We start from the raw sequence: 16,721 nt of genomic DNA, 5'->3' as shown, positions 1-16,721 counted from the left end.
ATATAAAAATAATTATTAATTATACAAAATGCAGTCTTTATTCAGGTCTTCTGTCAGATGGAAATTGAGGGCCGGTGGATAATCATGAATAATGCACATTGATAATAATATTAATTAATAATATATAATATATAATAATATATATATATAGTACACTGGCGACACACTTTATTCGAGCTCGGCTAGTCCCACGAATTCGGGTATACCCGGGTGTATTGAGGTTTGTGACTGTTTTCTGCCCGAGTGCATTGAGGTATTTTCCAGGCAGGGATTGAAGCATTTTATTCCCGCTGGCTGCAATACTGCACAGTATATATATATATACTGCATTACAATTCATGAATTTATGCCATCTGGTAGACACGCGAAGCATTGCAGCCTATTAAATCCTAATCATTATCATTTCACAGATCAGCCGCCCGTCAGCCAGGCATGAACCCAGGCTGGGAAGGCAAACGCAACGGGGCTTGTCAGAGGTGAGGAGCGGCGCATTCCAGGTATCTGCCAGGTACATACTGGGTATTTGCTCGAATAAAGTGTGTCGGTGCAGTAATATAATTTTTTACATCTTTATCTACTTCCTCATTCTGTGTACAGTACAGTACTTTATTGAGAGAGGAGAGGTTTAGTGTACATCATGACTGCAGTTTAGATACTGTACACTTAACTGTACAAACAGTTCAAAAACTTTAAACGATACCACCCCCTCTCCCCCAGTACATCCTTTTTTTCTGAAAAGACAAAAAAAAAATGAGTGCAGTTATGTGCATACTGTATTATGGCATTGTGTGCTGTATAGTACTGTCAAATTACTCTATACTGGAACTACTGTATACTCTGACTACAAGGAAAGAAAAAATCGGTGCCATACTTACCTGTATCATACTGTACTTACAATACTACAGTACAGTACTATACCATACTACCTTCCTGATGCTTGCCCATTACGCACGATCACAATGGGCAACACAGTCGCACTATGGTCAATATATTTATTGCATCGTTCCACGGTGAGTACATCGTTCCAAAAACTTAGTATGCCTTGCGCCAACTCATCCTTTTTGAGGGTTTCACGACTTTTTGGATATGGTCCTTCAGCTGATGCCAGACCATTTCTAAAGGATTGAAGTATGGCGATCTGTCATTGGAGAGGGGAAAAAAGGACAATTAGTTAAAGAAATACAGTACACAGTAAAAACAGTGGAAAAAAATGAGACACGGTTACCGCACTTACTCCGCTGGCGTCTTCACCCAGTTGATACCATGCTCAAGGATATGCGCTGTTGACGCGTGTGCTTCAAATCGTTGTCCTGGTAGAAACAGTGACCATCCGGGAACTCACGTGTGATGTATTCCACAATCTCAGGCACAATTTTCTCTTGGAAGAAAGCTTTATTCATGATTCCTATAACAAGAAAAGAAAAGTGCTCAAAAAACTGCACACTCGTACTGTACAGTGCATAAGGCAAAAGCGTGTGACATACATTTTACTGTACCTTCAAAGATGATGATGCATCCTGGGCCATGCCTAGAGATGGCACCCCACACATGCATCTTCACTGGGTGTTTTGTACACGGCATCATAGATATGCAACCTTTTTTGTGGAATGCAAAGGTGGCAAATCTCTCAAGCGAAACAGTAGTAATGAAGTAGTAATAAATTGTCTTGACAAAACAAAATAATAAAAATGATGACTTTTTGGTGGAAACTTGTTTGTCCTTGTTCTTCTTGCCCCAATTGCCCTCCTACTCTGCTCTTCTAATCTCTGACATCCAAGTTAGATCATTTTCCCTTTACTCCTTTTACATAGTTACATACTTACATAGTAGATGAGGTTGAAAAAAGACGTACGTCCATCAAGTTTAACCTATGCTAAATTTAGATAACAGATACTTTATCCTATATCTATTCTTACTTATTGATCCACAGGAAGGCAACAAAGAAAACCCAGAGTCATATAATCCAATGATATCTCATAAAGGGAAAAATAAATTCCTTCCTGACTCCAAGAATTGTCAATCGGATGAATCCTTGGATCAACATCCTTCCCAAGTATACTTATTTGGTATATATACCTTTCCTATCTAAAAAGATGTCAACCTGTTTGTGAACAAATATATTTTATCTGCCATCACAGTCTCCATGGGTAATGAATTACAAAATTTTACTAAGTGCAGTATTGGTGGTTCCGCTCATCCCCAGTTTAGTTCCAACTTTTTGCAGCGGGGCAATTTGGAGGTAAATTCGCCATTCTAGAGCCCCAAACAGCAGCAAGAAGCTGATCGGGGCTCCTAGAATCGCACGAGTTTGAGATACTGGCGATGCACTGCAAAAAAGGGCTTCTCGCCAAACGGTTGGCGAATTTTTTTGTACGCTAAAATAAATGGCGAATTTGATTATTTTCACCAGGTTACCGCAGCTTCCTTAATATCTAGAGGCACTTTTGGTGGAAACCTGGCGAGAAATGATTTATCGGAGCTCTCTGCTTAGTCAGAGTCAGACGCTGGGACCAAGTTCTGAAAATAGAAGGTGGCAGTCACGGTTTGGTATTCTACCTGAAAAGAGTACCAGGAAGCCAGGGAGGACTTCCCAGTCAGAGTAAGCCTTTCAAAGTAGGCGCCCTGCACGTATTTGAGACTAGTTTTAGACCCCAGTCCCCAAGTAAGTGTGTATTTCTTCTTTATTTTGCATTTTCATTGTTGTCAGCGAGTTTCACTCAAATAAACCCCATTTTATTCCACTATCTTGTTTTGCCTATTGAATGATCCCTGAAAGGTATAGAAGGTGTTAAAAGTGCTGGGCTCCCGTGACATTTGGCTAGACAATAAGATATCAGTACTGGAATACATTGTATATTTGCATAACCTAGGTTTATACAGGCAGCAATATTATGTCAAAGTCATCTTTCTATCTATACGTAACTACTTCTTCAATGTAGCATAAAATATATCCTGTATGTTTGATATATATATATATATGGTAAGGAAGAGTAGACTTGGAAAGTGGAACTAATCAGTGCTTAGGGAAATCATAATTCTAGTGCAGTGTTATAACATTCAATCTATTTAAAAAGACTAACAATATGTATATTATTGCCTAGACTTTCACATTCAATGTCATACATTATTCATTGGAAGTCAACCATGGCCTTGAAAAATATCCCAACTTTATAAGATAACTCACCGTGAAATGCTCCATGAAGGAAAACTATCTATAATAATCAAGAAGATTAAAAAATGGGTTAGGAGGCGCAAATTGTAATAAATGTATAATGCACTTCCCCTGACTAAGTAGAAGAAAGCTAGACATTTTGACTCCATTTATGATATGGGATCACTCTTTTACAATAAGTAAATATGTAATCATGTTCAGCATAATCTTGCTGCAAAAAAACTCTAGCGTTTCCAGGAACAGGTGAAAAGGCTGCAGAAAGCACAGTCACTTAGCTATGTTGTTCTCATTCTTCATATATGATTTTTAAGGACATACTGTACATTGCTGAAGTCCATTTTATCTAGATTATCAAAGCTCTAAGTCACCACCAGGATGGCCGAGTGGTTAAGGTGTTGGACATATGTCTGCGTGGGTTCAAACCCCACTCCTGGTATTGCTTTGTTTGTCTTGCAGATTAACAATATTGAATACGTCATTCCTGGACATGTTTATTTTATTGATACTTTTGCCATAGTCCCCATATTGATAGTTCATATTTGCCATCATTCAAAAGTGAGTGTTACCCATATCCGCTCAAGAGCCATCTGTGTGACTGAATTCGGTGCTACCAGCTATGTAGTCATGGCCGAGTGGTTAAGGCCATGGACTAAAAATCCATTGGGGTTTCCCCGCTCAGGTTCAAATCCAGCTGACTATGTTGACTATTTCAGTGGTAAAGTGTTATTAAAAACTTCACTGCACTTTCCATTTGGTTTATATCTGCTTGGCAAAGCAATCTTTACTTACTGGAATATGTGGCACACTAAAGAAGAAAAAACTGAATTCTTCAAACATTTTCCAAGTTATACATTTTAGGGTGCTGCTGGCTATAAAACATTTAATAAAGGACTCAATTTCAATAGATGCATTGTCTTCTATTGATAAATGTCACTATGCTACAACATAGTGCTAAGAGGTAATTTGTGTACAATATGTTTATGTTTTTGAAATATCAATATCAATGCGATACAAAAGTCAAGCGATTCTCCTGTAAGCAATATCATTGGCTGAGCAGCTTCTACAGTAGATACTGCACAATTGGTGAAAAGCTAGGTGCATGGAACCTTCTTGAAACGCATATGCGTGTCATCACATCGACGGTAGGCACATGCGCATGTGAACAGGAGATACCCCCCAAGAAAATTATTGGTGGAACTGACTGTGGGAACTTCTTTAGGGGACTGACTGACCATTACAGTAAAACTTTTACTTTTTTTTTGTTCCTCAGAAAAGAAAACTTTGTCATCTCATGCGGAAAACGGCAAATGGAGGGATTTCGATGGATAATATCGCTTTGGTTACAATGCCTGCACATTGCTGAATCTGAGTAAAAAAAAACAAGTACCGGAGTCTACAGTTTAGTGGCCGTTGTTATTGATTAGGATAGAATACCTGAAACAGTATGCTGTTGTTTTCAGACCGTATACAATATTTACAGTAGGATGGTGTACAGAACAGTCAGGCCTGCACAACTCCAGTCCTCGAGGGCCGCAAACAGCCCCGGTTTTAAGGACAACCTTGAAAAATGGGCCTGTTTGAGGCCCTCTGGGACTGGAATTGTGCTGAATGGGTTAAGTGTGGATAGCCCCAGGAACTCTACTGTGCTGGTAAAGATAGATCTGCTTCTGGAGACCATGCTAAATATGGATCAACGGATGCAGAAGATGGATCATCTGATGGAGAAGATGGATCGACGGATGGAGAAGATAGAGACTGGCATAGCAGGGATACATAATTTGCTTAGTGTTCATGCCCCTGTATCCCTGACGCCGGAGCAGGAGGATGGCATGGATGTGATGAATGAGACCTTCGACCACCTTCCAACACCAAGCGCACCCCCTCCACCAGAAGAATTTGTGTACATGTATGCCGTTGAGGAGGAGGATAACATGACAACCCCGTCAAGACCACGCCAGGAGACAACACGGCGACCAAGACAGGAGGAAAGCTTCCTCCCAGACAATCTACCCTCGCTCGCCGCCACGAGCTCACCCGCTCACAGAAGAACACCCGCTTCCAGAACCCAACCTACATACGCTTGCATCGATACGGTGCCCGACATCATCCTGCGCGAGCTGCAACCGACACTCAGGGAGAAGTATAGGATGAAAATCGTTCGAGACTCCATTAATGGCATTTTGCGCCATACAAGGCATCGGCCCTGGAAGGACAATCTGGTGGGGATCGAATTTGCGTGACTGTTCAACTGTTGTTTATTTTTTGTAAATGTTTTTGTAAATGTTTTGACTTTCTGTTCTTTAATAAAGGAGATGTTGCGTGTTTTAACTTGTATTAATTAATAAATGTTTTTACTTACTGTACACAGGACCTGCACAATTCCAGTCACCGAAGGCCGCAAACAGGCCCAGATTTCAAGGTTATCCTGAAAACTGGGCCTGTTTGCGGCCCTCGAGGACTGGAGTTGTGCAGGCCTGACTGACTGTTCTGTACACCATCCTACTGTAAATGTTTTGACTTTCTGTACTTTAATAAAGGAGATGTTGCATTTTTTAAATTTTATGAATAAAGATTTTTTTTTAATAACACCATACTGTTGTGCTGACTGTAATCCATATTAACATAATACATGTAGAATAAATGCATACTTTTCATTTTTACGGGTTTATTATACAGAATATATAAAAAAGTATTGTATACGGTCTGAAAACATCAGCATACTGTTTCAGGTATTCTATCCTAATCAATAACAACGGCCACTAAACTGTAGACTCCGGTAAGTGTTTTTTTTTTTACTCAGATTCAGCAATTTGCAGGTATTGTAATACAAAGCGATATTATCCATCGAAATCCCTCCATTTGCCGTTTTCCACATGAGATGACAAAGTTTTCTTTTCTGAGGAACAAAAAAAAAGTAAAAGTTTTACTGTAATGGTCAGTGAGTCAGTCCCCTAAAGAAGTTCTCACAGTCAGTCCCACCAATAATTTTCTCGGGGGGCGTCTCCTGTTCACATGTGCATGCGCCTACCATCGATGTGATGACACGCATATGCGTTTCAAGAAGGTTCCAATGCGCATGCGCCTACCTTGTCACCAATTGTGCTGTATCTACTCTAGAAGCCGCTCAGCCAATGATATTGCTTACAGAAGAATCGCTTGACTTTTGAATCGCATTGATATTGATATTTTAAAAACAGAATAAAATACGGCAACATTACTCACCATAGACTTTGCCAATCAGCTGGCACGGAGCCACTGCCAGTCCCGTATTCTTGATCATACACGTCATTGACAGGTGACAGTGGGACTACTACACCTGTAGTCAGCTGATTAGGCTGGAAATCGCTTAGGTACATGCAAGCTTGCTCGAAACTGTACGCGAAATCCGGCTCAGGCTGCAGATATACGGGCAAGGACAGACAGCAAGGGTTGCCGGTCACCAGGTTTTCACTGACGGTCGGACCGTTATTGGAAGCTGTCGCTGTCGCATTGCTTGCCAGCGACTGATGTTTCTTAGTTGGTTTTAACACGAGCTTTCACCTTTTGCCGTCTCCATGATCATAGATACGGGAAAAACTCGGTGATACACACCAATACCCTCCAATAAAATCGGGAACAATACGAAAAAAACATGGATGCTACATAACTTTTTACTTATTTTATGCTTCCACACATGAGCATCTGGCGAAATTTTGTAAAAGTCATAGTTTTCAATAAAATACTGATAAATTTGAACAACTGTTGCCATCTTATTATCTGTTGCGTTAATCGCGGCCCATATTAAATAAGCGTACGTTCTGTCGGGTTTTTGGAACATGGACTGCAGTTCTGCACTCATGGCGGGATTCTCAGGACAATAACCAGACCAGAAAGTGTGCTTGTCTTTTTTTAATATGAAAAGTCTAAATTGATACATTATTGTAACTTCTTCCTTCAGTCCCAAGGCCAATTTACAATAGACCACTGTGGTATTTTTAAATACCTGCAAGTCGACACATTACTGAAGCGCATGCGCATTACAATTCATGAATAGCTGCCATCTGGCGGATACGCGAAGAATTCCAACCAATTAAATCCGAACAAATGTACTTTCTGCTAGTATATCTGCCATATAAATTATTATTGGTAACCATTCAAATCTTCACCTGAATGAATAAAATGATTATGAAAACAATCACTTCATTGCTTTTAATTACAGTTTAGCAAGAAGTACAAAAACTATATGTTCCTCTGTACCTACACTATAATTAAGAGAGTTTTGTGTAAAAGACCAGACACTTGTTAATTCTTTAAATTAAAGATGGTGTCATTTTCTATTGGTTTACGAGATTTTGACAAAAATCAGGAAAAAGCTATCTATTTTTTTCCATGTAAATAGAATTAACACCATGCACTGCATGTTACCAGTGGAACTTTTCTTCTGCTCCTTCTCTTTCTTCAATATTTTAATAAATGGTCTTGACAAATCAAAATAATAAAAATTATGACTTTTTGGTTGAAACTGCTTTGTCCTTATAGATACCCAAGAGATCAATGTCCCTCTAGATACCCAAGAGATCAATGTTGGTATCCCTCCACCCTTTGTATGTCAAAATTGATCAAAAACATGATTTGTGAAGTGAGTTGCAAAGTTCAAATGTGTTGGAATATTTTATTCCATACCTAAGGCATTTAAAATATATTTAATATTAACATCAAGCCTTGTTCCTTCATATTTACTTTAACTGTGTGTTACTCAAATATTCAATGTTGTTTTAGCATGTTTTCCTTTAGCTTTAATTGGCAAAACAAAGAAGATTCTTTATTCCTCTTCTATGTTGTCATTTATGATTGCCCACTCTGATAAAGCATAAAGCAAGTAAAACTGAAAGAAAAGGTGGTCGTACATGCAAAACTTCTTTCAGCACTCTTGGTTTCCCCCACATACAAGATCCACTCGCCTATAGCAATAAGATAATTTATTAAATTCAAGACTCTGGTGAAATAGCATGGGGTTGTGCAACAGTGCGGATCAACTCTTAAGAGGGTTTTATACTTCTTTGGATTTAAAACCAAAAAGTAGAAAGCTTTTGTTCCACCCACCATTCAGGTGCAAATTATGTTTGAAAAAATATTTCAGGCTTGATTGAAAGGTAGAATGTTTCTTTGCTATGGTGAATTTTAACTCTTAATGGGGGTTTGTATTGAGTTTAGATTTGTTTATTAATCAATGAGGAAATGTTGTTTTTTAAGTAAAAGATTATATTTTACAATTTACATTCATAGGCCTTTTATTTAAAATTGTATACATTCAAACAATGCTATTGGTTGATGAAACAAAAAAAGGATATGCTCCAGGTAAGGCTTGAACTCACAACCTCGGCATAGTTTTCACATACTGACATATAAGTACCGCACGCTAACCGATTGCGCCACTGGATCACATGCCTGTAATGTTTCTTGTTCTTCTTGCCCCAATTGTACTCCAAATCTGCTCTTTTAATCTCTAACATCCAAGTTAGATCATTTTCCCTTTACTCCTTTTAACCCCTTTTCTTTTTTTTCTGTCTCAGTTCTGTTTCATACTGTACATTGAATGTGGATAACAAAAAGTTTTTCTCGTCATTGTTCCAAAACCCAATAGCAGCAACATTTTACAAATATAATGATGTTTAAACAATGTGTACAAACAAGTCATGTATTTCTCTTTATGAAAATATTCTCAAGGTTATTTGGTTCATATTGGTCATCATTCATTAGTGAGTGTTCACCATATCACTCAAAAGCCATCTGTGTGACTGAATTCGGTGCTACCAACTATGTAGTCATGGCCGAGTGGTTAAGGCGATGGATTCGAAATCCATTGGGGTTTCCCCGTGCAGATTCAAATCCTGCTGACTATGTTGACTTTTTCAGTGGTAAAGTGTTATTAAAAACTTCACAGCACTTTCCATTTGGTTTATATCTGCTTGGCAAAGCAATCTTTACTTACTGGAATATGTGGCACACTAAAGAAGAAAAAACTGAATTCTTCAAACATTTTCCAAGTTATACATTTTAGGGTGCTGCTGGCTATAAAACATTTAATAAAGGACTCAATTTCAATAGATGAATTGTCTTCTATTGATAAATGTCACTATGCTACAACATAGTGCTAAGAGGTAATTTGTGTACAATATGTTTATGTTTTTGAAATATCAATATCAATGCGATTCAAAAGTCAAGCGATTCTCCTGTAAGCAATATCATTGGCTGAGCAGCTTCTACAGTAGATACTGCACAATTGGTGAAAAGCTAGGTGCATGGAACCTTCTTGAAACGCATATGCGTGTCATCACATCGACGGTAGGCACATGCACATGTGAACAGGAGATACCCCCCAAGAAAATTATTGGTGGAACTGACTGTGGGAACTTCTTTAGGGGACTGACTGACCATTACAGTAAAACATTTACTTTTTTTTTGTTCCTCAGAAAAGAAAACTTTGTCATCTCATGCGGAAAACGGCAAATGGAGGGATTTCGATGGATAATATCGCTTTGGTTACAATGCCTGCACATTGCTGAATCTGAGTAAAAAAAAACAAGTACCGGAGTCTACAGTTTAGTGGCCGTTGTTATTGATTAGGATAGAATACCTGAAACAGTATGCTGTTGTTTTCAGACCGTATACAATATTTACAGTAGGATGGTGTACAGAACAGTCAGGCCTGCACAACTCCAGTCCTCGAGGGCCGCAAACAGCCCCGGTTTTAAGGACAACCTTGAAAAATGGGCCTGTTTGAGGCCCTCTGGGACTGGAATTGTGCTGAATGGGTTAAGTGTGGATAGCCCCAGGAACTCTACTGTGCTGGTAAAGATAGATCTGCTTCTGGAGACCATGCTAAATATGGATCAACGGATGCAGAAGATGGATCATCTGATGGAGAAGATGGATCGACGGATGGAGAAGATAGAGACTGGCATAGCAGGGATACATAATTTGCTTAGTGTTCATGCCCCTGTATCCCTGACGCCGGAGCAGGAGGATGGCATGGATGTGATGAATGAGACCTTCGACCACCTTCCAACACCAAGCGCACCCCCTCCACCAGAAGAATTTGTGTACATGTATGCCGTTGAGGAGGAGGATAACATGACAACCCCGTCAAGACCACGCCAGGAGACAACACGGCGACCAAGACAGGAGGAAAGCTTCCTCCCAGACAATCTACCCTCGCTCGCCGCCACGAGCTCACCCGCTCACAGAAGAACACCCGCTTCCAGAACCCAACCTACATACGCTTGCATCGATACGGTGCCCGACATCATCCTGCGCGAGCTGCAACCGACACTCAGGGAGAAGTATAGGATGAAAATCGTTCGAGACTCCATTAATGGCATTTTGCGCCATACAAGGCATCGGCCCTGGAAGGACAATCTGGTGGGGATCGAATTTGCGTGACTGTTCAACTGTTGTTTATTTTTTGTAAATGTTTTTGTAAATGTTTTGACTTTCTGTTCTTTAATAAAGGAGATGTTGCGTGTTTTAACTTGTATTAATTAATAAATGTTTTTACTTACTGTACACAGGACCTGCACAATTCCAGTCACCGAAGGCCGCAAACAGGCCCAGATTTCAAGGTTATCCTGAAAACTGGGCCTGTTTGCGGCCCTCGAGGACTGGAGTTGTGCAGGCCTGACTGACTGTTCTGTACACCATCCTACTGTAAATGTTTTGACTTTCTGTACTTTAATAAAGGAGATGTTGCATTTTTTAAATTTTATGAATAAAGATTTTTTTTTAATAACACCATACTGTTGTGCTGACTGTAATCCATATTAACATAATACATGTAGAATAAATGCATACTTTTCATTTTTACGGGTTTATTATACAGAATATATAAAAAAGTATTGTATACGGTCTGAAAACATCAGCATACTGTTTCAGGTATTCTATCCTAATCAATAACAACGGCCACTAAACTGTAGACTCCGGTACGTGTTTTTTTTTTTACTCAGATTCAGCAATGTGCAGGTATTGTAATACAAAGCGATATTATCCATCGAAATCCCTCCATTTGCCGTTTTCCACATGAGATGACAAAGTTTTCTTTTCTGAGGAACAAAAAAAAAGTAAAAGTTTTACTGTAATGGTCAGTGAGTCAGTCCCCTAAAGAAGTTCTCACAGTCAGTCCCACCAATAATTTTCTCGGGGGCGTCTCCTGTTCACATGTGCATGCGCCTACCATCGATGTGATGACACGCATATGCGTTTCAAGAAGGTTCCAATGCGCATGCGCCTACCTTGTCACCAATTGTGCTGTATCTACTCTAGAAGCCGCTCAGCCAATGATATTGCTTACAGAAGAATCGCTTGACTTTTGAATCGCATTGATATTGATATTTTAAAAACAGAATAAAATACGGCAACATTACTCACCATAGACTTTGCCAATCAGCTGGCACGGAGCCACTGCCAGTCCCGTATTCTTGATCATACACGTCATTGACAGGTGACAGTGGGACTACTACACCTGTAGTCAGCTGATTAGGCTGGAAATCGCTTAGGTACATGCAAGCTTGCTCGAAACTGTACGCGAAATCCGGCTCAGGCTGCAGATATACGGGCAAGGACAGACAGCAAGGGTTGCCGGTCACCAGGTTTTCACTGACGGTCGGACCGTTATTGGAAGCTGTCGCTGTCGCATTGCTTGCCAGCGACTGATGTTGCTTAGTTGGTTTTAACACGAGCTTTCACCTTTTGCCGTCTCCATGATCATAGATACGGGAAAAACTCGGTGATACACACCAATACCCTCCAATAAAATCGGGAACAATACGAAAAAAACATGGATGCTACATAACTTTTTACTTATTTTATGCTTCCACATATGAGCATCTGGCGAAATTTTGTAAAAGTCATAGTTTTCAATAAAATACTGATAAATTTGAACAACTGTTGCCATCTTATTATCTGTTGCGTTAATCGCGGCCCATATTAAATAAGCGTACGTTCTGTCGGGTTTTTGGAACATGGACTGCAGTTCTGCACTCATGGCGGGATTCTCAGGACAATAACCAGACCAGAAAGTGTGCTTGTCTTTTTTTAATATGAAAAGTCTAAATTGATACATTATTGTAACTTCTTCCTTCAGTCCCAAGGCCAATTTACAATAGACCACTGTGGTATTTTTAAATACCTGCAAGTCGACACATTACTGAAGCGCATGCGCATTACAATTCATGAATAGCTGCCATCTGGCGGATACGCGAAGAATTCCAACCAATTAAATCCGAACAAATGTACTTTCTGCTAGTATATCTGCCATATAAATTATTATTGGTAACCATTCAAATCTTCACCTGAATGAATAAAATGATTATGAAAACAATCACTTCATTGCTTTTAATTACAGTTTAGCAAGAAGTACAAAAACTATATGTTCCTCTGTACCTACACTATAATTAAGAGAGTTTTGTGTAAAAGACCAGACACTTGTTAATTCTTTAAATTAAAGATGGTGTCATTTTCTATTGGTTTACGAGATTTTGACAAAAATCAGGAAAAAGCTATCTATTTTTTTCCATGTAAATAGAATTAACACCATGCACTGCATGTTACCAGTGGAACTTTTCTTCTGCTCCTTCTCTTTCTTCAATATTTTAATAAATGGTCTTGACAAATCAAAATAATAAAAATTATGACTTTTTGGTTGAAACTGCTTTGTCCTTATAGATACCCAAGAGATCAATGTCCCTCTAGATACCCAAGAGATCAATGTTGGTATCCCTCCACCCTTTGTATGTCAAAATTGATCAAAAACATGATTTGTGGAGTGAGTTGCAAAGTTCAAATGTGTTGGAATATTTTATTCCATACCTAAGGCATTTAAAATATATTTAATATTAACATCAAGCCTTGTTCCTTCATATTTACTTTAACTGTGTGTTACTCAAATATTCAATGTTGTTTTAGCATGTTTTCCTTTAGCTTTAATTGGCAAAACAAAGAAGATTCTTTATTCCTCTTCTATGTTGTCATTTATGATTGCCCACTCTGATAAAGCATAAAGCAAGTAAAACTGAAAGAAAAGGTGGTCGTACATGCAAAACTTCTTTCAGCACTCTTGGTTTCCCCCACATACAAGATCCACTCGCCTATAGCAATAAGATAATTTATTAAATTCAAGACTCTGGTGAAATAGCATGGGGTTGTGCAACAGTGCGGATCAACTCTTAAGAGGGTTTTATACTTCTTTGGATTTAAAACCAAAAAGTAGAAAGCTTTTGTTCCACCCACCATTCAGGTGCAAATTATGTTTGAAAAAATATTTCAGGCTTGATTGAAAGGTAGAATGTTTCTTTGCTATGGTGAATTTTAACTCTTAATGGGGGTTTGTATTGAGTTTAGATTTGTTTATTAATCAATGAGGAAATGTTGTTTTTTAAGTAAAAGATTATATTTTACAATTTACATTCATAGGCCTTTTATTTAAAATTGTATACATTCAAACAATGCTATTGGTTGATGAAACAAAAAAAGGATATGCTCCAGGTAAGGCTTGAACTCACAACCTCGGCATAGTTTTCACATACTGACATATAAGTACCGCACGCTAACCGATTGCGCCACTGGATCACATGCCTGTAATGTTTCTTGTTCTTCTTGCCCCAATTGTACTCCAAATCTGCTCTTTTAATCTCTAACATCCAAGTTAGATCATTTTCCCTTTACTCCTTTTAACCCCTTTTCTTTTTTTTCTGTCTCAGTTCTGTTTCATACTGTACATTGAATGTGGATAACAAAAAGTTTTTCTCGTCATTGTTCCAAAACCCAATAGCAGCAACATTTTACAAATATAATGATGTTTAAACAATGTGTACAAACAAGTCATGTATTTCTCTTTATGAAAATATTCTCAAGGTTATTTGGTTCATATTGGTCATCATTCATTAGTGAGTGTTACCCATATCACTCAAAAGCCATCTGTGTGACTGAATTCGGTGCTACCAACTATGTAGTCATGGCCGAGTGGTTAGGCGATGGATTCGAAATCCATTGGGGTTTTCCCGTGCAGATTCAAATCCTGCTGACTATGTTGACTTTTTCAGTGGTAAAGTGTTATTAAAAACTTCACAGCACTTTTCATTTTGTTTGTATCTTCTTGGCAAAGCAATCTTTACTTACTGGAATATGTGGCACACTAAAGAAGAAAACACTCTGAATTCTTCAAACATTTTCCAAGTTATACATTTTAGGGTGCTGCTGACTGTAAAACATTTAATAAAGGACAATAAATGCATTGTCTTCTATTGATAAGTATCTCTATGCTGCAACATAGTGCTAAGAGGTCATTTGTGTGCAATACTTGTACAACATAAAATAGTGGTGAAACGGTTTAGCCCTACAGAAATAACTTAAGGTGACAAAGGATAATGATAATAGACATGAGAAGCCCAAACATTTGGAGATTACCAAACTATTTAGCAAAAAGTGAAAAATTCAGGGAATTCCTACAAAATAAGTGGAGAGAGTTTGAAATTGATAATGAAGCCCACAAACCGATCCAATATTGTTTTGGGAAGCCTCTAAAGCAGTCATGAGGGGCCAAGTTATCTCATACGTCAGCAGGTTCAAGAGGGAGGCCAACAAAGGCTTCAATCTGGAAAGTAAGGAGATAGGGCAAGCTTATAAAATGCTTAAGACAAAGGACTCCCAAATTAATAGAGAAAGCTACTGGCAGAAGAAAGCGGCATGTGAAATGTGGATAGAAAAACAAGAAATCAGGAAAAACACAATCAGAGATACCACATTCTTTAATCACGGGAACAAATCTGGAAGACTCTTGGGGAACCTCATGAGAGGGTATAATAACATAAAACCTATTGTGCAAATAAAAGATTTAAAGGGAGCAATAACTACAGACGCAGAAAAAATAAGCTTCATTTTTAAAAAATATTATGAAAAACTGTACAAGAAGGGATCTATCAATATAGCTAATAGAAAAAGGTTCTTCGAGAAACTTACAATCCCAAAAATCAATGCAGACCAACTAGCGAGCATCAATGCCCCCATTACACCCAAAGAACTTGAAGACACAATATGTAATTTGAAGACTTTTAAGGCCCCAGGACCGGACGGTCTGTCATGGGAGTACTATAAAATACTCAAGGAAGAAATAAATAATCCACTGAAAACAACATTCCAGTTAATCCTAGAAGGGAAAGGCGCCCTACCTTCAAGTGAAATGGCCCATATAAAAATTATTTATAAGCCCGGGAAAGACCCCCTTCTGCCACAGTCATATACTGTCCCGGCCAGCTTTATTCTAAAGCTTGCCGGGATAAATGCGGTGCTTTTCTCCGATTTGAACAGAGTTTCCCACAGTTTTCCGCGAGGCGGCCGCTTCAAAAGATAAGCGCTAATGGCGCTTATCATTGAAAGCGCCCGAGGCACTGGAAACTGTCCGAAAAGATCCGAAAAGAGCCACGTGCCATCCGCGGGTTAAAAATTCCCGTGGTGGCAGCCGCTTTAGAATAAAGCTGGCCGCCACTGTAAGCCAAAATCCCTGATAAACCAGGATAATAAGATATTTACAAAAATAATAGCAGATAGATTGTCAAAAATACTACCATCTATCATACACCCAGACCAATCAGGATTTATAAAGGGAAGATCATGAGTTAAAAATATTAGAAATGTAATTTCGACTATCCTTTGGGCACAAAAGCTCAAGATAAAAAATGCTGCCGTGGTCGCTATAGACGCCGAGAAGGCGTTCGATAACATACTCTGGACGACGTCCACTTTGTGTTAGATAAGTTTGGTTTTAGTGGGAACATCACCTCGGTCTTGAAAACCCTATATAACAAACCAAAACCCAAGATTATATTGGCCCGCTGTATATCAGAATCCTTCTCGCTCCATAGAGGGATGAGACAAGGATGCCCGCTGTCCATGCTGTTATTTAACCTAGCAATAGAACCGCTGGGACATTATTTGAGACAGATGACCGACTGACTGGAGCACATGCCTGTAATGATCTATGTTCTTCTTGCCCCAATTGTCCTCAAAATCTGCTCTTTAATCTCTGACATCCAAGTTAGATCATTTTCCCTTTACTCCTTTTAACCCCTTTTCTTTTTTTTCAGCCTCAGATCTGTTTCATACTGTACATTGAATGTGGTTAACAAAAAGTATTTCTCGTCATTGTTCAAAAACCCAATAGCAACAACATTTTACAAAGATAATGTTGTTTAAACAATGTGTACAAACAAGTCATGTATTTCTCTATATGAAAATGTTCTCAAGGTTATTTGGTTCATATTGGTTATCAATCATTAGTGTGTGTTACCCATATACGCTCAAGAGCCATCTGTGTGACTGAATACAGTGCTACCAGCTATGTAGTCATGGCTGAGTGGTTAAGGCGTTGGACAAGAAATTCATTGGTGTTTCCCGCGCAGGTTCAAATCGTGCTGATTACGTTGACTTTTTCAGTGGTTAAGTGTTATTAAAAACTTCACTGCACTTTTCATTTTGTTTGTATCTGCTTGGCAATGCAGTCTTTACTTACTGAAATATG

General features: G+C 38.8%; 3 non-coding genes across 3 annotated transcripts; all 3 read left to right on the top strand.

Moving 5' to 3' along the window:
- Positions 1–3,790: 3,790 nt before the first annotated feature.
- TRNAF-AAA (transfer RNA phenylalanine (anticodon AAA)) lies at positions 3,791–3,872 on the top strand. Its single transcript has one exon. It is a non-coding gene; the product is annotated as a tRNA-Phe (tRNA).
- Positions 3,873–8,972: 5,100 nt separating this feature from the next.
- TRNAS-CGA (transfer RNA serine (anticodon CGA)) lies at positions 8,973–9,054 on the top strand. The gene has a single exon. It is a non-coding gene; the product is annotated as a tRNA-Ser (tRNA).
- A 5,099-nt stretch (positions 9,055–14,153) lies between these two features.
- TRNAS-CGA (transfer RNA serine (anticodon CGA)) lies at positions 14,154–14,234 on the top strand. Its single transcript has one exon. It is a non-coding gene; the product is annotated as a tRNA-Ser (tRNA).
- Positions 14,235–16,721: the final 2,487 nt, after the last annotated feature.

The sequence above is a fragment of the Ascaphus truei genome, chromosome 15, assembly GCF_040206685.1.
Source record: "Ascaphus truei isolate aAscTru1 chromosome 15, aAscTru1.hap1, whole genome shotgun sequence".
Taxonomy (NCBI): Eukaryota; Metazoa; Chordata; class Amphibia; order Anura; family Ascaphidae; genus Ascaphus; species Ascaphus truei.
Note: the sequence above shows the minus strand (reverse complement) of the source record. Positions and strands in the feature narration are given on the sequence as shown.